The following is a 26,299-nucleotide window of genomic DNA, read 5'->3' on the forward strand; positions in this document are numbered from 1 at the left end:
GCAGGGCTTCCCTTATGGCTCAGCTGGTAAAGAATCCACCTGCAATGCCGGAGAACTGGGTTTGATCCCTGGGTGGGGAAGACCCCTGGAGAAGGGGAAAGCTACCCACTTTAGTATTCTGGCCTAGAGAATTCCATGGACTATAGAGTCCCTGGGAGTTGCAAAGAGGCCGACTGAGTGACTTTCACTTTTCATTTGCCCTTTTTTTTTTTTTTTCATTTGAATGTATAGGGGCCTTCACATTTCCTTGTTAGCCTGCTAACTTTTCACAGAAGAAACCATTATATCTTACAACATCAAGAAGACACGAATTGGAGGAGCAAAGTGCTAAATAATATCGAAGTTAAGCTTTCACGATGGCTCAGTGGTGAAGAATCTGCTTGCAATGCCAGAGATGCGGGTTTACTCTCTAGGTGAGAAAGATCCCCTGGAGGAGGGTATAGCAACCCACTCCAGTATTCTTGCCTGAAAAATCCCATGGACAGAGGAGCTGGTGTGCTATAGTTCAAAAGACCACAAAGAGTTGGACACGACTGAGCACCCATGCTCCTAAGCTTTTCACACTCATTCTGGGACAGAACAGAATTGGGCAAGAGAGAATATCCCAAGCTTAGAATGACTAAGATATTAGAAGTTTTACTGTTTGTATATATTCCAAAAGAGATTCTCTTCTCTCTCTCTCTCTCTCTCTTCATATATATATATATATATATATATATATATATATATATATATATATTGTACTTGACAGATAAGTAGAAAGAAGGAGAAAGAGTAAGAGAGATTTATCTATTTACACACACACATGCATACCCACACACATACACCCACATGTATTTAAAAGCATTGGTCATTTATGCTATTAGAACAATTACTTTATGAGATAATTACCTAATTGAGAACAAACTAAATGATAATTGAGAGTGGAAAAGGGGGATGAGAAAGCAATGAAAAAATGAAAGGAAAGACATGCCAGTATAGTTCAAACCTCTGTGTTTACCAAACTTTCTTCACCTTGGCATTGACTCTTCCTATTCTGTTGTTGAGAATACATACACTTGAGATGACTTCTATCTTCTCATGTCCTTGAATAACAAAGTCTCCAAGCCATCCTTATAATTCACCACCTACTGATCTGAACTGATTTTTAAAGCATCCAGCAGAAAACTTAAATGGCATTTCTGGATTATGTTTTGAACCTTTTTACTTATTGCCTATATGTAAATTATTGTTTTGAAAAACAGTAGCATTTCATATGGTTTTTGCTATCTGAATGATAAGCGCAATTTTGTACAATAAAAAGGATTGCTTTCAGGCAGTTGAGATTTAATTAAATTCTCTGAGCTTCGTGATTAAAAAGAAAATGCTATTCCTAAATCTAGAATGCACACAACACATTCTAACATTTTGGAGCAAGTATTAGACTTCTTTTGTACTTCATTACAAGTCATGACAGATGATTGGGAAAAAAAAATCTAACGTGCAAAATATATTGATTCTGACAATAGTTCAGAGCTCATAATTAGTATTATGGATTACTCAAATAAGTATGAATTTCTAAACTTACAGTTAAAATGTTTTAAGGAATTCTGACCTTAATATTGCTATATTATATACTCCATCTTATGATTACTATCAATTATCAGTTAAGTAATCATGCAAGTGGAGAAGGCGATGGCACCCCACTCCAGTACTTTTGCCTGGAAAATCCCATGGATGGAGGAGCCTGGTAGGCTGCAGTCCATGGGGTTGCTAGAGTCGGACACGACTGAGTGACTTCACTTTCACTCTTCACTTTCATGCATTGGAGAAGGAAATGGCAACCCACTCCAGTATTCTTATCTGGAGAATGCCAGGGACAGGGGAGCCTGGTGGGCTGCTGTCTATGGGGTCGCACAGAGTCATACATGACTGAAGAGACTTAGCAGCAGCAGCAGCAGCAAGCATGCAAGTATACGCTCCCTATTTGAGATATACATGACTTATCTCTTCACTTCCTTGTAAAGTCCAGAAGGCCAAGGACCATACCTTATATTTCTTTCTTTATCTCTCTTGAATCTTCTCATAGTATAGTCCACTAGGCATATATTTACTAATAAATTGACTAATTGCTGTCAAGTTATTGTTAATTACTCACCAAATTTCAATGGTATTTTTCCTCAAATAGATCAAAGAGTTCTACAGAAAACTGCATATTTATAGCATAGAGCACTACAGAGTTGAAAATAGTAAATCCAGAGAGAACATAGGAAAAAAAGTCAGAGAGATGAAGAGCAAATGATAAAATTGATTCAATATACTTATGGGTCACTTAATTTTATGCATTTAATTACATTTCCAAATAATTTTGCCATCAAAGATGATTATATGACACTGGATACAAAACCAGAAAATTTCTTCTCTATTTCTTAAGCCTCCTAGTTATTTTGTCTGGACTAGTGTGGTTATGTTTCATTTCCAGCCTTTAAGCCTTATTACTTTTTCAGACTGCCATGCAAGGGATCACAAACACATACTACTGGTCAACATGATGCAGATACGCACTAGGGTATTTCAGGTGAAGGGAGGGGTTTACAAGCAGGGAATTACTTGAGCACCCACAGCACCCTGAATTCACATTAGCCCAGGATTTCCTCCAGATGTAGCTGGTCTGTGGATAGCACAGCTGAAGTTCCTGTAAAGAGGCTCTGGCCTCGGGATTCTGTACAAACGGTGCAGCGGGGGAGAAGGAAAAGGAGAAGGGAAAGGGAACTTCAATTCAACTCCTTAAAGATGCAAATTTCTCTCTTCAAATAAGTGTCCTTGTGGATACAGTCTGTCCTACTAGTCAGCTAACTCAGACATGCCAAGCCAGCTTTCTGTTAGCACAAAGGGTGTGGGTAGAAACTGAGGCCTCAGAGTCATCCAGAGACAAGTATAAGAGAGTATAGAAGTCAATAGTAAGTCACCCAGCTAAACTTCCTAGAGTAATGGGGCAACAGTGGCTGTTACATTATATTTCTGGAAAACTCTTTAGTTTTAACAATGTGTGATACTGAGAACCACAGTGCCTGAGCCCCACTACACTCCGCCCTGCCCTAGGGTAGAAAGGCATTTATACAACAGTTCAAGCAACACACAAATTGCTCCTGATCATAGTCCTTCTTGCTTTTACAACAGCACATTTTCCTGTGAAGAAAAGGACTGAGAATATAATTTTTAATGGAAAATGAATAACTTGCTGTATCAGTTCAGTTCAGTCACTCAGTCATGTCTGACTCTTTGTAATCCCATGAATTGCAGCACGCCAGGCCTCCCTGTCCATCATCAACTCCCGGGGTTCACCCAAACTCATGTTCATCAAGTCGGTGATGCCATCCAGCCATGTCATCCTCTGTCGTCCCTATACTGGAACACAAATTAGATATTTCTCAGTTGCTTTAAGTATTTTAAAATTTGTTTGTAAAACGCATATTTGAAATAATTATATTGTCTAAAATTAAAATGTTTTTTGGATAATTCCAAAATACCCTTTACAATTATGCTATCTAAATCGTTACAGAGACTGCCTAATCATATAACCATGAAAACAATATTACTGTCCTTGTTGATTTTATAAATTATATTTACCACTTAATTTATAATTTATTTTGCCTGTTTACATTATTTAGTTCAAGTACACACACCTCAGTGTGTATTGGTTATTTGGAATAATAGGTTATTTGTTGTGATCATTTCCCCCTTCCTCATAAATTCATAAACACATGCTTTCTCTTTTACTACCTTTTTGCTCTTCATGTCCTTAATCTGATGTTTCCTTTGAGAACAAATTTCAATTGTAATAATTATTATTATGATTCTATATGGCAACAGAAAATGAAGAGCTGGATAAGAGTTTCATAAGCGTCCTCAAGTAGAAAAATATATAAGGAAGACTTTAATACCAAGGATTTTATCCTGCCCTGTAGTGAGATTTCTGGTTAACCCATTAGTGTTGGATTACTCTCATCATAATGGAAAACATCAGAGAGGTGTATTGTAAAAATTTTCTCACTGGGCCTCTCATTCTACTTCATTTTGGGAAAGAATACAGTTTAATCAGGATAGGATAAAGAAATATTGGGGTAAATAGCTTAATAAACATGCTTTATTATTTCATTGATAACTCATATAACTTTCTTCCATTTGTTATTGTTTAGTCATTAAGTTGTGCCCAATTCTCTTGCAACCCTGTGGGTTGCCATTTCCTTCTACAGGGGATCTTCCAGACCCAGGGATGGAACCCTGCATTGGCAGATGAATTCTTTTCCACTGAACCACCTAAGAAGCTTCAATTTTCTTCTATGGCCTGCCCATAACTGTTTGAAAAACACAAATCAAAAGTAAAGTTGAACTCCTTCTTATAGCTATCTTAGTGAAAGCTTTGATTCACATTCCAAAGCAAACCTCTAAGCACCAGCTGGCATACCTCTGTTCCCAAGATATCCCCACTTCTAAGATGCAGGGTCAAGGAAGTCTTAAACTGTGACTCAGTTGAAGTGATTATTCCACAATGCCCCCTTCAACCCCACCCCACCACACAGAATATCCATTAAGACTGTTTTAAAGCCATTTCAAGTATGTTTGTTCATGACAAATATTAACACAATTGTCAATTAACACATGATTTAAAAAGTAATAGCAATAATCAGTAAAGGATTGCTGGCAATCTAAGGGGTAAAACAAGATGAGGAAGACCCCTTTACTCTTGTTTTAACAAGTCTAAAATGAAGAAATTAAGTAAACCCTTTTATTAATTATATTGCAGTTTCCTATTCTATGAGATGCATTTATACTAAATATATTAGAATATAATTGTTATTCTGCTCACAATACAAGTTGAAAATGACAAAAGAAAATGACAAAACAACCTCAATGTCTAGTCTAGTAGCCACTCCCATCTCAATAAAAACAAATATTAGAAATGTAATCATAGTCATCGTAATTCATTTTTATGGATTCATAATTCATTCATAATTATGCCATTCATAATTCATAGCATTCATAATTATGCCATCTAACAAAAAACCAACTCCTTCTTTTTGCTATAAAAAGTTACTCTTTACAATTTCTAGGCAAAAACAGTGCATACTGAAAATATACAGTGTATATTTTTGTATTTGTGGGAAACATAATTTCAAGTACATATGTATAATTCTATGAGATTTTTGATGATGCATTTAATAAATTTAAATACATTTAGGAAATATTTATATTACATTGATATTTTATTATCTTAAAATGAAATGAAGGGTATATTAAGGACATGTCAGTTAAAGTAGAAGAAATAGAATAACTATACACAGAGGGACTGGGCTTCCAGCTACCATTAATCATAATGGTTACGGTTTGGATATCATCAAAAAAACTCAAGGTACCTCTGTAAAGACACAGATTAAACTCCATGTGTTAGTCTCCTGAAATGGATTTAATGTTTGAAAATTTCAAAACTTGCTATTCAAAGTCCATGAAACTGCTTCATTATAAATTAATATATAGTTTGTGGTGCAAAAACTCAAACAAATACACAGAAAAAGTTAGACTTTATCTCTAAGAGTGGTTTTGATGGTATTGGAAAGAAGAGAAAGAAAAGTATGGTCATTCTACTCATGTCAAGCTCTATGAAAAAGCTACACACATAACATTGAATTCAATAAAACAGTTGTGCATGCTGACATGCTAATCCTTATCTATCATTTGCTTTCTATCTCTTAACATTAAAATTCTATTTAAATATCAATAATAAAAGGGCTGGTGAGGAATATTTTGAAAATGTGATAAAATATAATAAAATTTATGTACTTATATTAATTGCATCTTTTTTTTATTTTCAATTCGTGCTTATTGAGAGAATTTGGAATATACAGAAAAATTAAAATATGCAATAAAAGTATTTGATGCAGAAAATTATTGTAATCACCTTCATATATTTTTGTCAGTTTCTAAACTTATGTATTTGAAATCTTAATTAAATATTTATATACAATGTATTAAGACTAAATAGTACACAATTACACCCTTATTAACTGAACTACAAATGCTAAGTATTAGTCTATGTCATTATATACTATTTAAAAATTTGCATTTCATCATACCACATGCTCTAAGTATATATTTGTTCATTAATCAAGCACTATACATTTAGGCTGCTCATATGTTTTTACAGTTATTAGTATGTCATGATTTTCATTTTTGTACTAAAATGTTTGCCTGGATTCTAGTTTCTTAGAATCCAGTTCTAGAAGAGAAATTACTATATTAAAGGGTGTGAACTTTTAATAGACCTTGGCATGTATCGATAATTTGCTTTCCAGAAAGTTTGTAACATACTACTGATGTGACTTAGCATGCATGCACTTATTCATACTCTACTATTTGTTACATAACATGTAGCTCTTTTAAAGGTATGACTAACAATTCATTTAACTTTCTAGAGAAATTTAAAACTATTGTAATTCAGTGTTTGAGATCTGTCAGAATTCCTTTAAGCTGTCAGAGATTTTGATATGCTATAATAATATTGATACATTTTAAAAGGAAATATAACACCATATTCCCAGAATCAGTCTTTCACATAAAAAAAAAGTAGAAAAGAGTCATCATATGAAGATTGTATTCTATTTCATGTTTTTTTTTTATTGCAGTACAAATTTGTTGCACTATGTGATTCTCATCACGTATTTTTCTTAGGTTATTTTATCCATTTTGGATTTGTATGACTTTCTTCTCATATTTAATAAAATGATTCTAGAATGGTATGGGTGATTATCTTTGAAATGATCATCCAAATGATACCAAATGATATCTATTACTTTATAAAGAACTTGAACATCTATTCCCTCGATAATTTGATCTTTATAAAAACAGCCCTGTGAAATTGGCATTTTACAACTACTCAGGGATTTATTCATTTATTTTTTTAATCCTTACTGATGAGAAAAATAAGACTCCAAAATGCTGAGTAACTTTCCAAAAGCATACAGTTCTAGATGACAGAACTGGGATTTGAAGTGGTTCTTTTGATTCCAGATCACATGTTCTCTATTTACTAGCTTATTAGCACCCAATTATCAAACTTTAAGCAAAGGGACATTTTAATGGAGCTTCAGTCAACATGGAGTGAGTCATAATCTACATCATAGAATAATAATTGCTTCAGATTGGGAAGATAGGGAAGCCATGAGAGATTGCTAGAAATTGGTTTCCCTACAGGCTAACAGAAGGGCCTGAAAAAATTATATCTACAAGGAAATTATCAATTTGAACACTTAAATATTGAGCCTGTTCACCAAAACGAAATTATCAGATAATGTTCATTGATTTACTTTTTTCCCCTTACAATCCATGGGAGATACTTTTCTCATAAACTTTCATGGTAAGATTTAGCATCTGTTAGGCTCAGATGCAGAGAAGGCAATGGCACCCCCACTCCAGTACTCTTGCCTGGAAAATCCCATGGATGGAGGAGTCTGGTAGGCCACAGTCCATGGGGTCACTAAGAGTTGGACACGACTGAGTGACTTCACTTTCACTTTTCACTTTCATGCATTGGAGAAGGAAATGGCAACCCACTCCAGTGTTCTTGCCTAGAGAATCCAAGGGAGGGGGGAGCCTGGTGGGCTGCCATCTATGGGGTCGCACAGAGTCGGACACGACTGAAGCCACTTAGCAGCAGCAGCAGCAGGAGGCTCAGATGGGAAAGAATCTGCCTGCAATGCAGGAGACAGATTCTATAACTGGGTTGGGAATTTCCCTTGGAGAAGGGAAGAGCTACCCACTGAAGTATTCTGCCTAGAGAATTCCTTGGACAGAGGAGCCTGGCAGGCTAAGTCCATGGGGTCACAAAGAGTCAGACACGACTGAATGACTAACTCAGATTCTTCCCAGAGCCAGTTATTTATAATGATGGTGGAAGCTGGTGATGTTGTTTTATTATAGCTATTTTTCCACATTTATCAATTAGCATTTTACTGGAATTAAGAGACCTCCTTCCTTCTCCACTTATGTCTGTGTGCTTGTACTCTTTATCTATCTATGATGTATCTATTTTCTATAACATTTCTATTGTCAATGTGGACTTACAAATTCCTATTTTATCAATGGACTATCTTCCATTTGTTTCGTATTTATTTTTATGCTCAAATTGTCCCAGATTTTCCCAGAAGTAGCCCCTTTCATTATGATAGTTGCTGTGTACATTCTGAGAGATATTCCATGCTCATCTACCAGTCTTGAAATGAAAATTGCCAATTCTCCAAAAAGTCCTGGTTCCCTCTGGTGGTGAATCATATACCCCAATCAAGAGCTAGGTGTTTATTGTTACAAGCATGTCTGGGATGTATTGTAGGCTTGACTCCAGACCATGGCAATAGAGTATATATCCCAATACAGCAAGTCACGGGAATTTCTTGGTTTTCCAGTGTATATAAAAGTTATGTTGACATTATACTCTAGTCTTTTAAGTGGATACTAGTATTATGTCTAAAAAACAATGTACATATGTTAATTAAAAATACTTTGTAAACAAATGAGACCTAGTTAAAATTAAAAGCTTCTGCACAACAAAGGAAACTATAAGCAAGGTGAAAAGACAGCCTATGGAATGGGAGAAAATAATAGCAAATGAAGCAACTGACAAACAACTAATCTCAAAAACATACAAGCAACTCCCGCAGCTCAATTCCAGAAAAATAAATGACCCAATCAACAAATGGGCCAAGGAACTAAATAGACATTTCTGCAAAGAAGACACACAGATGGCTAACAAACGCATGAAAAGATGCTCGACATCACTCATTATCAGAGAAATGCAAATCAAAACCACAATGAGGTACCATTTCACGCCAGTCAGAATGGCTGCTATCCAAAAGGCTACAAGCAATAAATGCTGGAGAGGGTGTGGAGAAAAGGGAAACCTCTTACGCTGTTGGTGGGAATGCAAACTAGTACAGCCACTATGGAGAATAGTGTGGAGATTCCTTAAAAAACTGAAATTAGAACTGCCTTATGACCCAGCAAACCCACTGCTGGGCACACACACCGAGGAAACCAGAATTGAAAGAGACACGTGTACCCCAGTGTTCATCGAAGCACTGTTTATAATAGCCCGGACATGGAAGCAACCTAGATGTCCATCAGCAGATGAATGGATAAGAAAGCTGTGGTACATATACACAATGGAATATTACTCAGCCATTAAAAAAAAAATACATTTGAATCAGTTCTAATGAGGTGGATGAAACTGGAGCCTATTATACAGAGTGAAGTAAGCCAGAAAGAAAAACACCAATACAGTATATATGCATTAGTAACGCATATATATGGAATTTAGAAAGATGGTAACAACAACCCTGTATGTGAGACAGCAAAAGAGACACTGATGTATAGAATAGTCTTTTGGACTCTGTGGGAGAAGGAGAGGGTGGGATGATTTGGGAGAATGGCATTGAAACATGTATAATATCATATAAGAAACTAATCACCAGTCCAGGTTTGATGCAGGATACAGGACGCTTGGGGCTGGTGCACTGGGATGACCCAGAGGGATGGTACGAGGAGGGAAATGGGAGCGGGGTTCAGGATGGGGAACACGTGTACACCTGTGGCAGATTCATGTTGATGCATGGCAAAACCAATACAATATTGTAAAGTAATTAGCCTCCAATTAAAATAAATAAATTTAAATTAAAAAAAAAGAAAAACCCAAATAAATTTTTTGGACAACCCAATACTAAAAAAATAAAAAATAAATACTTTATTGCTAAAAATATGCTAACCATTATCTGAGCCTTCAATGAATTGTAATCTTTTTGCTGGCATAAAGTTTAGCCTCAGTTTTGATAACTGCTGACTGACCAGGGTGGTGTCTGTTGAAGTCTGGGGTGGCTGTGGCAATTTCTTAAAAAGAGACAGCAATAATGTTTGCTGCCTCAATTCACTCTTTTTTTCACAAACAATTTCTGTGTAACATGCAATACAGTTTGATAGCGTTTTACCCACAGTAAAACCGTTTCAAAATTGAAGTGAATTCTCTCAAACCCTGCACCAGCCCTATCGACTAAGTTTAAACATCATTCCAAATCCTTTGTCATTTCAACAGTCTTCATAACATCTTCACCAGGAGCAGTTTCATCTCAAGAAATAATTTTCTTTGCTCATCCATAAGAAACAACTTCTCATCTGTTAAATTTTTGTCATAAGATTATAGAAATTTAGTCACATCTTGAGGCTCTACTTCAAATTCTAATTCTCTTACTATTTCTACCGTATCTGTGATTACATCCTTCATGGAAGACTTGAACCCCTCAAAATCATCCTTGAGGATTGGAATCAACTTCTTCCAGACTCCCGTTAACTTTGATATTTTGACTTCTTCCCATGAATCACAAATATTCTTAATGGAATGATTAACCCGAACCAGTAAGTTTTCAATTTACTTCATCACATTATAGAAGGAATCATTATACTATGGCAAGTATAGCTCTATTTTAAAATACTATATTTCTTAAATAATAAAATTTGAAAATCAAGATTATTCTGAACTGAATTTCAGAAACAATGTTGTGTTAGCAGGCATGAAAACACCATTAATCATATATATCTTTCTTGGAACTTTTGGGCAACCATTTACATTGTCAATGAGCAGTAATATTTTGAAAGGATTATTTTTTTTCTGAGAAGTAGGTCTCAACAATGAGACTAAAATATTCGGTATCAGATCAGTTCAGTTGCTCATTTATGTCTGACTCATTGCGACCCCATGAATCGCAGCATGCCAGGCCTCCCTGTCCATCACGATCACCCTGAGTTCACTCAGAATCACGTCCATCCAGTCGGTGATGCCATCCAGCCATCTCATCCTCTGTCGTCCCCTTCTCCTCCTGCCCTCAATCCCTTCCAGCATCGAGGTATTTTCCAATGAGTCAACTCTTCGCATGAGGTGGCCAAAGTACTGGAGTTTCAGCTTTACCATTTTTCCATCCACAGAAACCCCAGGGCTGATCTCCTTCAGAATGGACTGGTTGGATCTCCTTGCAGTCCAAGGGACTCTCAAGAGTCTTCTCCAACACCACAGTTCAAAAGCATCAATTCTTTGGCGTTCAGCCTTCTTCACAGTCCAACTCTCACATCCATACATGACCACAGGAAAAACCATAGCCTTGACTAGACACACTTTCGTTGGCAAAGTAATGTCTCTACTTTTGAATATGCTATCTAGGTTGGTCATAGCTTTCCTTCCAAGGAGTAAGCGTCTTTTAATTTCATGGCTGCAGTCACGACCTGCAGTGATTTTGGAGCCCAAAAAAATAAAGTCTGACACTGTTTCCACTGTTTCTCCATCTATTTCCCATGAAGTGATGGGATTGGATGCCATGATCTTCTTTTTCTGAATGTTGAGCTTTAAGCCAACTTTTTCACTCTCCACTTTCACCTTCATCAAGAGGCTTTTTAGTTCCTCTTCACTTTCTGCCATAAGGGTGTTGTCATCTGCATATCTGAGGTTATCGATATTTCTCCCGGCAATCTTGATTCCAGCTTGTGTTTATTCCAGTCCAGCATTTCTCATGATGTACTCTGCATAGAAGTTAAATAAACAGAGTGACAATATACAGCCTTGATGTACTCCTTTTCCTATTTGGAACCAGTCTGTTGTTCCATGTCCACTTCTAACTGTTGCTTCCTGACCTGCATACAGATTTCTCAAGAGGCAGATCAGGTGGTCCGGTATTCCCATCTCTTTCAGAATTTTCTACAGTTGATTGTGATCCACACAGTCAAAGGCTTTGGCATAGTCAATAAAGCAGAAATAGATGCTTTTCTGGAACTCTCTTGCTTTTTCCATGATCCAGCAGATGTTGGCAATATGATCTCTGGTTTCTCTTCCTTTTCTAAAACCAGCTTGAACATCAGGAAGTTCACGGTTCACATATTGCTAAAGCCTGGCTTGGAAAATTTTGAGCATTACTTTACTAGCATGTGAGATGAGTGCAATTGTGTGGTAGTTTGAGCATTCTTTGGCATTGTCTTTCTTTGGGATTGGAATGAAAACTGACCTTTTCCAGCCCTGTGGCCACTGCTGAGTTTTCCAAATTTGCTGGCATATTGAGTGCAGCACTTTCACAGCATCATCTTTCAGGATTTGAAATAGCTCCACTGGAATTCCATCCCCTCCACTAGCTTTGTTCATAGTGATGCTTTCTAAGGCTCACTTGACTTCACATTCCAGGATGTCTGGCTCTAGATGAGTGATCATACCATCGTGATTATCTGGGTCGTGAAGATCTTTTTTGTACAGTTCTCCTGTGTATTCTTGCCACCTCTTCTTAATATCTTCTGCTTCTGTTAGGTCCATACATTTCTGTCCTTTATCGAGCCCATCTTTGCATCAAATGTTCCCTTGGTATCTCTAATTTTCTTGAAGAGATCTCTAGTCTTTCCCATTCTGTTGTTTTCCTCTATTTCTTTGCATTGATCGCTGAGGAAGGCTTTCTTATTCTCTCCTTGCTATTCTTTGTAACTCTGCATTCAGTTGCTTAAATCTTTCCTTTTCTCCTTTGCTTTTCACTTCTCTTCTTTTTACAGCTATTTGTAAGTCCTCCCCAGGCAGCCATCTTGCTTTTTTGCATTTCTTTTCCATGGGGATGGTCTTGATCCCTGTCTCCTGTACAATGTCATGAACTTCTGTGCATAGTTCATCAGGCACTCTATCTATCAGATCTAGTCCCTTAAATCTATTTCTCACTTCCACTGTACAATCATAAGGGATTTGATTTACATCATACCAGAATGGTCTAGTGGTTTTCCCTACTTTCTTCAATTTCAGTCTGAATTTGGTAATAAGGAGTTCATGATCTGAGCCACAGTCAGCTCCTGGTCTTGTTTTTGTTGACTGTATAGAGCTTCTCCGTCCTTGGCTGCAAAGAATATAATCAATCTGATTTTGGTGTTGACCATCTGGTGATGTCCGTGTGTAGAGTCTTCTCTTGTGTTGTTGGAAGAGGGTGTTTGCTATGACCAGTGCATTTTCTTGGCAAAACTCTATTAGTCTTTGCCCTGCTTCATTCCATATTCCAAGGCCAAATTTGCCTGTTACTAAGATAAATATAGGATTTTCAGAATGGTAGATGAGCATTGGCTTCAACGTAAAGTCACCAGCTACATTAGCCCCTAGCAAGGGCATCAGGTCAGCCTGTCTCTTGAAGCTTTGAAGCCAGGCATTGACTTCTCTTTTCTAGCTATAAAAGTCCTAGATAAAATTTTCTTCTAATATAAGCCTGTTTCATGTACATTTAAGATCTGTTGTTTAGTGTAGCCACCTTCATGAATTCTCTTAGCTAGATTTTCTGGATAACTTGCTGCAACTTCTACATCAGCGCTCACTACTTCATCTTGTACTTTGATATTACAAAGATGGCTTCTTTCCTTAAACTTCATGAATCAACCACTGTCAGCTACAAGCTTTTCTCCTCAGCTTCCTTTCTCAGCCTTCATAGGATTAGAGAGATTTCAGGTCTTGATCTGGATTTAGCTTTGACTTAAGAGAATGTGGTAGCTGGTTTGATCTATTCAGACCACTAAAACTTTCTCCATATCAACAATGACTGGCTTTCTTATCATATATGTGTTCACTAGAGAGGCACTTTCAATTTCTATCAGTAACTTTTCATTTGCATTTCAACTCAGCTAACTGTAGCAAGACACCTAGCTTTTGGCCTGTCTAGAGTTACAACATGGCTCCTTCACTAAGCTTAATCATCTCTGCTGCTGCTGCTGCTAAGTCGCTTCAGTTGTGTCTGACTCTGTGTGACCCCATAGATGGCAGCCCATCAGGCTCCACCGTCCCTGGGATTCTCCAGGCAAGAACACTGAAGTGGGTTGCCATTTCCTTCTCTGTAATCATCTCCAGCTTTTGATTTAAAGTGAGAGACATGGGTGGGACCCCTTTTTTCACTTGAACACTTAGTGGGATATCACAGGGTTATTAATTGGCCTAATCTTAATATTGTATGTCCCAGGAAACAGTGAGGCCTGAGGAGACAAGGAGAGCTGGGGAACTGGTCAGTCTGTGGACCAATCAGAACATATACATTTATTAAGTTTGCCATATTACACATGTGTAGTTGTGGCCCCTCAAAACAATGGCAAGAGTAACATCAACGATTATAGATCATCATAAAAAATGTAATAATAATAGGAAAAGTTTGAAATATTGCCAGCGTCACTAAAATGTGACGCACAAACCTGAAGTAAGCAAATGGTATTGGAAAAACGGTAATGAAACAGACCCACTAGATACAATGTTGCCATAAATATTGAATTTATAAAAAACCCAGTATCTACAAAAGGCAATTAAGTGAAACACAATGAAATGAGATATGCTTATATTGGGACACCATTAATTCCAGATCCATTCAGCTAACAGATTTAAGACACCTGTGAATGCACATATATGAATGTGTGTATATATACATACTGTATATGTACTGATACCTCCAACTTCAACCCACCCACTGGGTTCTTGCTTGCTGTTCCCCAGTCCATATTGTATATCCCCTCTTCCTTAATGAGAGTCCTGGCTCCAAATGCCAATACAATTACTCATTGACTCATTCTGGCAAAAATACATAAAAAGAGCTTCAGAATTGCTGGACCCACAACACGATGAAAATATAACATACAAGAAAGAGTTTAAAGAATTTTTTGCAGTTTTATGTCACCCTTACTTTGAGAATATACAATTAAAATGCTATGTTTAAATGTTCCTTGAATTTATTTGGTTTATCTATTTGGTTTTGTGTTTGTTAGGTTCCACCTGCAATGTGGGAGACCTGGGTTTGATCCCTGGGTTGGGAGGATCCCCTGGAGAAGGGAATGACTACCCACTCCAGTATTCTGGCCTGGAGAATTCCAGGGACTGTATAGTCCATGGGGTTGCAAAGAGTCAGACACAACTGAGCGACTTTCACTTCAGTTGTTAGGTTGGTTTGAATTTTACTTCCTTGTGGTTGTATTATTCATGTATAATATAGCAGAGTTCATTTGTTTCTCTTTGTAGTCAGTTTTTTTTAATTCCACAATAATTTATGTTTATTTCTTGAATATATGTAATAGTTACATGCATAAGAATATTGTGCATCACATTTGATATTGCATTTACTTATGGTTAGTCCCTCAGTTGTGTTCTACTCTTTGTGACCCCATGGACTGTATTCTGCCAGGTTGCTCTGTCCATGGGATTTTCCAGGCAAGAATACATGAATAGTTACCATTTCCTCCTGCAGGGGATCTTCCTGACCCAGGGACTGAACTTGCATCTCCTGAGTCTCCTGAATCGGCAGGCAGATTCTTTACCACTAGCACCACCTGGGAAGCTCCATGAATCCTGGTATCTGGCCATAGTTGAGACCAGAGCCTGGAAATTGATGTTTATTTCTTGTTTATTTGCCAGAGCAAATCAGTTCTTTCTTTGCAAAGTCTTATTTTCTGTTAAAAAAAAAAAAAAAGGAAGAAAATAAGAGATGGCCTTTAGTTTCCTTATCAACTCTAAAATTTGTTCTGTTAATCATATAGTGTTTGTAAACCCTTTGTAAATTGTAAATAACCTTGACATAAAGTTTTATTTTGGAACATGCTAGAACACATGCATGCATGGGATGTTATAGCTATTTTAAGATGAAATCATTGATGCCTTATTTTTGGCATCTTTTCATGGTGAGAGTTATAGTCTTACCTCAGGGATTAAGGTCTGAAATTTTAGAGTATCTAAGAATAGCAGGATAAGAATTGACCATAGGCCAGCTCGAACTGGCCCCTCAAATGAGCCTGTGGGCTACTGGTGGGTCATGCTCACAAAGTCTTCCAGAGTCAGCCATGTTTCCTTTAAAGATTACCTCTGTTGGAATCCCGAGAACATCTGATCACAGCAGGAGGAAAACTTCTGCTCTCTGCCTTTTACATTTCATCAGCTTGACTCATGACCTTCTCAGCCAAACACATAACCAGTGAAGGAGTCTGCATTTCTGATTATATATCCCGACTTTCCTAGCATATCACGTAAAGTAAGCACTTTTCTCTGAAGTTTTCTATTAATAGTCGAGAGCCAGAGAATACTCATATCCATCCCATCCATGATCCCTGAACTTGACTCCCAGGAATGGGGGTTGCCAGACCCTTGTTCCTATAGTCGTGAAGCAGAGGCAGCACTGAATGCTCCTCCTACCTGCCGGGCCCTAAAGTCAGCAATAAATTTGATTGAGCAGCAACAGCCACAGGGGAATCATATACTGTTTTTCTTCTGCCATGAGGGCTAAGTTTTAAAATCACTCTAGAAATCACACAGCTCATAAGTCACCCCCTTATATTATGACCAATAAAATGCCAAGGCAGAAGAATCGTCTGGCTTCACGAATATTGAATTTATGCACCTTAGATTCATCAAGAAATATAGAAACTACAAGAGTGAGTTATCTGTATAGTAAATATTTTATTTTATTTTTCTGTTTTCATCTATTTGTTGACTAGGCCAAATGCAAAATACATTATAAAATAAAGAAACAAAACACAAAGTCACCTCCTTTGAATATTTATCTGCTTCTTTCCTGGCATCAGATTGTTTATTCATTTATATTTGTATTTATTATTCATCAAAACACTTTGATATTTAAAGCTTCATGTCAAGAGATAGAATGCAAATAGTTACTTCTCAAAAAGGAACCTCAGAAATTTAAACTATTTTAAATCTAAGTTAATGTGGATGGGTATATTTTAAAATAATGCTTCATTCACTTAAGTAAACTAGCATTTAACAGTCATTTTTAAACAAATGTTTCCAAAGCAGCTGACTATTGGAAATAAACTATATTTTGAAAAGCTTTATAAAAAGCCTTAAATATTATGATAATTTAAAAGTGTTATAATAATGTCAATTCCTATTTTAAAACCATACCATCCATTCTTTTGATATATAAAAGATAGATACATAGAGATATATAAACATCTATATATATACACATATATACTTTTTCTTCAGATTAGTGGGTTAAATAAATATTTGGTGGCTGCTTTTTTTTATTGAATGCTTATTAAAATATACTGATATGCAAGGCTAGACCTCAATGTTTTATGGCCTAAGGAGAGACACAAACAAGAAAATAAAATAATAGACTAAAGATGTACAGTTTATTCATTTCAAAGCATGAATTTTCAGTACAAAATTGAGAGAGGTGGATTTGCTACTGCATGATTGTATTTTATTATAAATCTCTATTATTGGAAAGTGATTGTCAATGTAAAATACATTGCAATTGAAATAATGAGATAGATAAAAATGAAATTGAGGGAAATAATAATGATGAGGTTGCACTAATGTGTCTTACTGATAATCTAGACGAGACGGGGGATCAGCGAATAATCATAGAATGCTTTCTTGAAATTTCAATGGCTTAGGAAAATTAAGACTATAAACCTCTATTATGGAGACCTGATTATTAGAACCTTTTGAAAACTGCAATATATTTTGATCAGTTGTGTCTATGGAAGGGTTGTCAAATGTGCCAGATTTTGATAAAAATCAAATCAAGTTAATGTTCATGTTCGTTAAAAATAAATTTCGCCCTATATTTCAAAATACCTTGTGGCTCAGTCTAGATTATATATTTTAGGTCCTTCATTGTGTTTGATATTTCTTTGTCCTGAGAAGATAAATTTTAAAGATGAACTGTATTGCATTTACAAACTAATATAATTTAGATTCATTTTCACTACACACTTTAGATTAATTTTCATATTCTAATTTGTAAGAACAAAATGCTAACTGTAAATACATTTAATAATTATTTAACCATCCTTAATTTTATTTTGTTATGAGACTTAGCTACATCGTGACTCTTATTTACACAAAGAAACCAAATTTCACTCACTCTCAGTTGCAAATCTTTGATGATGTGTTTCAGTGCACTCTACATATACTGATTCATTTTTAAAAATAAAATTGGTTTGTTATTTTTCCTTTTTCAAAATAACAAATAATCCATCCACATCAAAATGGATATTAGTTACATTCTACCAAAAAATGATTTTTGAAAAAACATATTGAGTGGCTGAATCAAATCAATAGCAATAATAAAACACCTTTGATTATTAATTTTTATTGAGTGCCTTCCCACTGTGCTGAAATGATATGGTACAGTTTCTACACCAGGACTGATTGGGTCATTGCTGCTGATAGTGGATTTTTAAACAATTGAGCTACAACCTTTGAAAGTACGGGTTCATCATGGAAAATGCTGACGCAACCATAAATGATGCAGGTTAATGGTATTGCTAGATGATACATGCTATTAGTAGAGGGAGCAGTACTGGCCCTTGTTGTGCTTTGCAAACTTTCACTAAAGAGAAGTCCTTGATATTTCAGCAACAAATAGAAGTGTCCTGCCTGTTTTTATTTGTGTGGAGTGAAAAGAGGTATGTTGTGGTATTCATTACCAGGTCAATTTCTTGGGGTTGGCTAATAACTGGCCGAAATACAAATCCATGATCCCAGCTTTTCCAGATATTTGTATGGCAGACAGCTACACAGCAGCAGCTTCTGTAATCCCTTCTCCTGCAGTTAGAGCTACGAGAAAAGCTTAATAATATCCCAGAGGCAAAGATGAAACGGTATTTCCACAGCTACTGTTTGCTGTAGAGAGCTTTTGAAGTCAAGCTTAAGATGTCTTTATTTCCCTACCAGAAAGAATTTTTTTTTTTTTTTTTTGCCCTCTTTTACTCTGGTGTTGTCATGATGATGGCTTTCTGCTTGAAAAATATTCCAAGCAGCTGCAGCTCTCCCATAAAGCATTAGGGAATGAGAATAGCTTTTCATCAGGGGCTGTTGGAATCTGTAACTACAGTTTGTCACTGCCGAAACCTACGGCTATGCTGGTAGTGATCTCAATTTAAAACTCCCGGTTTCTTTCTTACGGGTTTAGGACAGCCATGATTTTCATCGTCATCTTATTGGGGACTGCCTTTACTTTTACCTTTTGTGGTTAAATAAATTCTAAATTGAGTGTAGTGCAGAGTTCCCAATTCAATTTATGTTCTGTGCCATCTAGAAAACAAAAAGCAGTTGCCCCAGAATGCACCACAAGTTAAATTAATTGCAGTAGTGGGTAACAAGGTGAAATTCAGATCCGCTTTATTTAGTATAGGGAAGGGTTACTAACCCCTGATCACAGGATCACAGTGAAAAGTTGCAAGAAAATGTCGAGAGCAAAACAGCCATTTTATTTATTGAATTTGCCACACCTGATGTCAAGTATAATAGGATCCGATGAAATATGGAGATTGTAGCAACAAATCTTAATTATAATAATAAAGAGAAGCAAATCAAAAGAAACAAAAAACAAGTAAAAGCAACTGTATTGTATTGTATTGTAAAAGCAATACAAGAGTGGCAACAAAGTCTAGAAAGTTTAAAACGTCTTTAGAAACTTGAAACTGCAAATATCTTCATAGGTAAGAAAAACATGATTTTTAACAAGTGGTTGTACGGTACTGACATTCTTGTACTGTGAAAATTTAATACTACCATATATAAAAAATATTTTATGAAAAGAATATTTAATTCTTGACGTTATGTTTGTGAATTTTTCAAAAATATATTTTATGAGCTTATTTATTGCATTTATAATTTGAAATTTAGCAAAAGAAACTTTAGGAAAAAATGTCAAATTCCAGATATATATTTTTCCTTTTTTGCCTTCTTAGAGTAAGAATTTATTTTTATTGAAGTATACTTGCTTTACAATGTTACACTAGATTCTTCTGTACAACAAAGTGAATCAGCATCAGCTATATGTTTACATATATCCCCTCCCTCTTGAGCCTTCCTCCCAACCAATACCTCCCATTCCATCCCCTAGGTCATCACAGAGCACTAGTCTGAGCTCTCAGTGCTATACAGCAGCTTCCCACTAGCTCTCTATTTTACTCATAGCAGTGTATATATGTCAGTGCTACTCTCAATTCATCCCATCCTCCCTTTCCCCTGCTGTGTCCACAAGCCTGTTCTCTACATCTGCATCTCTACTCCTGCCCTGCAAATAGATTAATTAGTAAAAACAACAGACATTTGAGGAACTTGTGCCTTGTTTTGTTTTTGAGTAAGTAAAGCATTAAGTACTATAAAATGTGAAAATAAGTTCATGAGGAAACATACTATAAGATGACTCATATATTAAAGTCCAAAATAGAGAATTATAAAAATTAATAATTACATTAATTAAATATGTAATTGATGATTATTTGAACTTTAAGAAGTTTTTATAACAATCTCATCAATAATTTTTAAAAATTTTAACCATTTTTGAATTTTGAAATGTGTTTTTTTAATGCTCTCTTTACTTCCAAAAAGGATTTGAAAAAGTTGAGAACCTCACCCTTTTGCCACTAAATAGTTATATAATTTGTTTCACAGTTGTAGCTCAAATAATTCAATATCAAAGTTGGGAAACATGACTAATGGGGTTAGTCCTAGGATGAGTGCTATTTAATAATTCCATCAATCATCTCAAAACATGCTCATTTACTTAGTTAATAACATCAGACTGGGAAGGGTTATTTAGCACCTTGAAGGACAGAATTAAAATGTAGTGTGACCTTGAAAATTAACAAGTTTTAGAAGTTGTCAGAATCAAATTATAAAATCTTACAGAAAATACATATTAAAGTCATTCTGTAGGCTTAAAACACCTGAATAGCAGATTTGTAACAGATTTATTAAGTTTACTGAAGAAAAAAAAAAAAAAAAACCTCCATCCCAGTGAGGAGAGGGAACTAAATCACAAATGATTCTTTTCCTAATAGTGTTTGCTAATGGTTAAGAGCATGGCCACTGAAATCTCCTGACTTGTGTTCAAATTCTGTCCCTACCTCTATTCATCTGTGTGATCATTGTCAAACTACTTAATATCTCTGTCCCTCATCATTCTCATCTGTTAAGTGGTGAAAGTTAAGAGTACCACCTTCACAGATTTTTGAGAGAATTAAACAAGGGGTACTACCTGGAATATGATAGGTATTATATACTTTAAATACAACATGTTGTAATTTATCTGTCACTTGACAAAGAAATAGAGCAACTGTGTCTATTTTATCTACCAGGGAAGAGAGTCTAAGGATGATTTTATATATAATTTCTAAAAATGAGGATCACAATTGGCACATAAAGGAGAATGTTTGTTTCAGACACTTTTAATCATCTGTTATAACACTGTTATGTCCAGAACCTTAAAACACTTAATTTAGAGTACTTTTCATATATTTTTGGCAATGGGAGACTATCAGCAACTTAGGGAATCTAGAAAGTTTCATTCAAAGGAGAATTATGGAAGGCCTTATAAGATTACAATTTGATAAAATCTTGTGAATTACTGGTCTGGTCTACAGGGTAAGAAATTGAATTTTTGATTCTCATGTAATAGGTGTTAAGAAAAAAAGAGCACTGTTTTATTCAACTGGGAACACAAATCAATGATATTCAATTCTGAAAAAATGTCATTTTATTCACATTAAGCAAAGTGTAATAATTTTTTAGAGGATATAATTTCAGACTCTCCTGGAATTTATGAATGCCTTTCTTTCAGGTCAGTGATTCTCACTAGGGATGATGAGTAGGTTATTATAATTATCTGTGTAATACTTTTGCAAATTAACCCACTCACATCAGACAAACATACACAAATTCTAGTATGCACACTGGAGAAGAATGCTTCTACCTCTGTGAGGAACATCAATAAGTGAGTCACTGCCACAGATGAGAAAATCTCTCAGGTAATACCTTTCATAAGAAAATTCATGATCCTCTACTGTCATTATGTCAGACACCTCCATATATATGTTGTTATTTTTGAGTCTCCAAGTCATGTCCAGCTCTTTGTAACCCCATGGACTGCAGCCTGCCAGGTTCCTCCATCCATGGGACTTCCCAGGCAAGAATACTGGAGTGCATTGCCATTTCCTTTCCCAGGGGATCTTCCTCATCCAGGGATTGAACTTGTATCTCCTGCAAAGGCAGGTGGACTCATTACCTCTGAGCCACCAGGGAAGCCCCCATATATATGTGTTTATTTCTCATAATTAAGTGCAACTAGGCTTACATAATGTATCAGTCAGGATTAAATTAACTATCAGAGATAGCTTAATGTATGTATGCCTCAGATTTTCATCTTTAATATGGAAATATTACAAATTATTAAACTCAACAGGAAAGGTTGATTTAAATATGTTTCAATGCTTTGCAAATGTAAGAGTGCTACATGTGGGCAAAATAGGAAGTCATCACTATGGGCTGAAAATAGCCAGCCCCAAGTACACCATAATTTAGATGACATAAAAGACTGCCCCAGTTTGATTTCTGTTAATTAGGTCAAGATAATTTGGCAGCCTTTCGAGTATCTTTGTCTGAGCAAGAAGGGGTGTGGTGATGGACATGTCTGTGGTCCATAGAGACAGAGCTGAGCAGCGCTGACACAAGTGCTTTACTAAAACTGGTCATGCTCTACAAGCCTGTAGATTTGTGGCCATTCCTCATTCATTCCCAAATGCCAGTTGTCGTATGAATGTCCTCTCAGCAAAGTTCTGTGCCCAAGTTCTTACTTTTAAAGGCATGTACAGATACGGCCAGAGCCCTAATAAATCCATCATTAAAGTTGTCACCATAAGCCCCTGAAACTGACCATAACAAGATCCAGAGATTTTTCAAGTAGTTGATCTTATTCATGTTTATTTGGGACTTTATCTTCTACTACTAGAAAGCAGTTCTTGTTTTCTTTAATAAACGTCTGTTTTTTCAGCTGAATCTATAGGAATGTGTGTCATTTTTCATAAATGTTTCTTTTGTATGCTTTTATTTATTTTTAGAAATACAAAGAAGACAGCATACTTGAGATTTAATATATAGCCTGCTGCTCAACTATTTATGTAAAAATAATAGCTAGCACATTAAGAGAAATGGTATTAAAACTAAGCCCCCTGCAAGTACCTAAGAGAAACATCAAACTCTGCAAGTGTTTATTAAAGTTAAAATGGAAATATGTGATCAAATTCAAGGAGGCATTTCTTTAACTTTGACCAGGAATTTTTTTTTTTTTTTTTTTTTTTCGGTAGAGACAAGGGGGAAGAAACTTACTTATGAGATTAAGGGTTTAAATCCTTGATTTTAGCTGACCACTTGAATACCTAAAGAAATGAATAGCACCTGGTCGCATTCCACCAATTTCATTAGCAACAAACCATTTCTCTAATGGCCCTCACTTCTGCTCAGTGCCTACTTCCTGATCATTGTAATGTGGGAGGTGGAGAGGAGAGGGCTGAATTTAATTTCAAAAGATCAAATTTAATTTCAAAATATCAAATTTTTAACTGGAGATGCCCATATTCAAAAATATTACACAAGCTCTCCCTTATGGTTATTATAAATTTTGTTTGTTGTTTAGTCGCTAAGTTGTATCTGGGTCCTTACGACCCCATAGACTGTAGCCTTCCAGGCTTCTCTGTCCATGGGATTTCTCAATCAAGAGTACTGGAGTGGGTAGCCATCTCCTTCTCCAGGGGACCTTCCTGACTCAGGGATAGAACTGGCACCTGATCTGAACATTGCTTCAGTTCGGATCAGTTCAGTTCAGTTCAGTCTCCAGGCCTCCCTGTCCATCACCAACTCCCAGAGTCCATCCAAACCCATGTCCATTGAGTCAGTGATGCCATCCAACCATCTCATCCTCTGTTGTCCCCTTCTCCTCCTGCCCTCAATCTTTTCCAGCATCGGGGTCTTTTCAAATGAGTCAGCTCTTCACCCTTGATTCATACACCTAACATTCCAGGTTCCTATGCAATATTGCTCTTTATAGCATTGAACTTTGCTTCTATTACCAGTCCCATCCACAACTGGGTGTTGTTTTTGCTTTGGCTCCATCCCTTCATTCTTTCTGGAGTTATTCTCCATTGATCTCCAGTAGCATATTGGGCACCTACCGACCTGGGGAGTTCCTCTTTCAGTGTCCTATCTTTTTGCCTTTTCATATTGTTCATGGGGTTCTCAGGCAAGAATACTAAAGTGATTTGCCTTTCCCTTCCCCAGTGGACCACATTCTGTCAGACCTCTCCATCATTAACCGTCCATCTTGGGTGGCCCCACATGGCATGACTTAGTTTCATTGAGTTAGACAAGGCTGTGGTCTGTGTGATTAGACTGGCCTGTTGTCTGTGATTGTGTTTTCAGTCTGTCTGCCCTCCTCTGCCCTCTCTCAACACCTACCGTCTTACTTGGGTTTCTCTTACCTTGGACGTGGGGTATCAGGGCTACTCCAGCAAAGTGCAGCCGCTGCTCCTTACTTTGGACATGGGGTAGCTTCTCTCAGCTGCACTCCTGCACCATCACCGCCTCCGTGCTCCTGTGCCATCCCAGCTGCCGTGCTACCTTGGTAGGCAGACTATTTACTGCTGTGCCACCAGAGAAGCTAAAACCATATATGCATCAAAGAACTTCTACTTTGATAACTCAGTTTTGTAAAAGTTGCTGGGGTCACTTCTGTCCTTTGAATCTGTCCCATTGTGTGATTATTATCTAACTGCATTCATCACTCATTCACAAAATTGAGAGGGAGCAGAATATACCACCCCAAAATGTACCAGTGGGGATTGTTTTGAGTTGAAGACAATCAAGACTCAGCAAACTCAGGAAAAACATTTACCTCTATCTCAACTGTTTGAAAATATAGAGACATGGTCTGGCCCAGAAAGAGATCTATTGGCAGAAGTGACTTATTTATTTATTTTTAATCTGAGCGACTTACCTGCAGGGCAGGGAAAATATCCAGGTACCAAACACATTCTCCTCTCATCTTCCTGTAAATTGTCTTCCTCCTCTTTGAAACCTCAGACCCCATCCCATTCCTTAGCTCAGGATGGCATATAAGCCTCAATAGCCTATGTCTTTGTGTCTCACATATTTTGGGGTCTTGCAATGTACATAATTAAATTTTTTATCTCCTGTTAATCTGTCTTGTGTCAGTTTTATTGTTAGATCAGCCAATGAACCTTGTAGAACAGACTGAAAAATGTTTCCTCCCCACAAAATCAACAAATATTTGTTGATGACCCAAGAGGCACCAGGATATGAAAAAGACACTGGAAGTATAACACTGTATAGCAGTCATTCTGAATTTCAAGTTAACAGCAGATTAACTAGAGAAGCAAGCAGAGATGACAATGCACCATTCTAGTTTCATGGAGGTACAAAAAAGGGACACCTCAACCAATATTGTGTTTTAAGAATTGACAGTGTTCTAGTCAATTGGAACAGGCTAGACAGACTTAGCCAGTAATGAGACGCTAGGCATGAACATTGGAAAACAAAACAAAATAACACAAACAAGAACTTTGAATGTTAAGATAACTGGTTAGTTGGGGGTGAAAGTGGGGGGTGCACAAGAAAAGTATTGAATTTCCTTATACTTATTTGTATAGCTTAGTAAACATTTTATTTTGAATTGCACACAGAATTGATGTAAAGTGACCTGGGAAACAGGAGGAGTTCAAGAATAAAAGAGATGGGAGTGTATGTGTGTGTGTGTGTGTGTGTGTGCGCGCGCACATGTGCATGTGCATGCTCAGTCATGTCCAACTCTTTGCAACCCCATGGACTGTAGCTCACAAGGCTCTTCTTTCCATGGATTTTCCAGACAAGAATACTGGAGTGGGTTGCCATTTCCTACTCCAGGGACCTTCCCCAACCAGGGATCAAACTGGTGTCTGCTGTGTCTCCTGCATTGGCAGGTGGATTCTTTTACCACTGAGCCACCTGGGAAGCCAACAGAGGGGAAAGTCAAGGGCAAAGTTAAATATCCAAAGCATATGTTGCAGCTCTTACAAACTCAAATCGACAACCTGTTCTAAAAACTGATAATGATCTCCTTAGTAGAACATAGGTACCTTTCATGCAGAAATCTTGTCTTAGTCATCTTTGTTAATACCAACACTTAGAACTGTATTTAATACATTTTAATATGAAGAAGTCATCCCGAGTCATGTTAAAATAGACATAATTTCTCAAACAGAGATGGACCCAAGATTCTATTCCTAACAAGCTCTCAGGTGATGTTGATACTGCTGAGTAGGCAGCCACACAGACTTTCAAAGAACTAGTACCTTGCCCTCTTATATGGGAGAGCTCACACATTTCTAAATAGGACAGATCAGATCAGATGAGTCACTGAGTCGTGTCCAACTCTTCGAGGCCCCA

The sequence above is a fragment of the Bos indicus genome, chromosome 9, assembly GCF_029378745.1.
Source record: "Bos indicus isolate NIAB-ARS_2022 breed Sahiwal x Tharparkar chromosome 9, NIAB-ARS_B.indTharparkar_mat_pri_1.0, whole genome shotgun sequence".
NCBI classification, from domain to species: Eukaryota; Metazoa; Chordata; class Mammalia; order Artiodactyla; family Bovidae; genus Bos; species Bos indicus.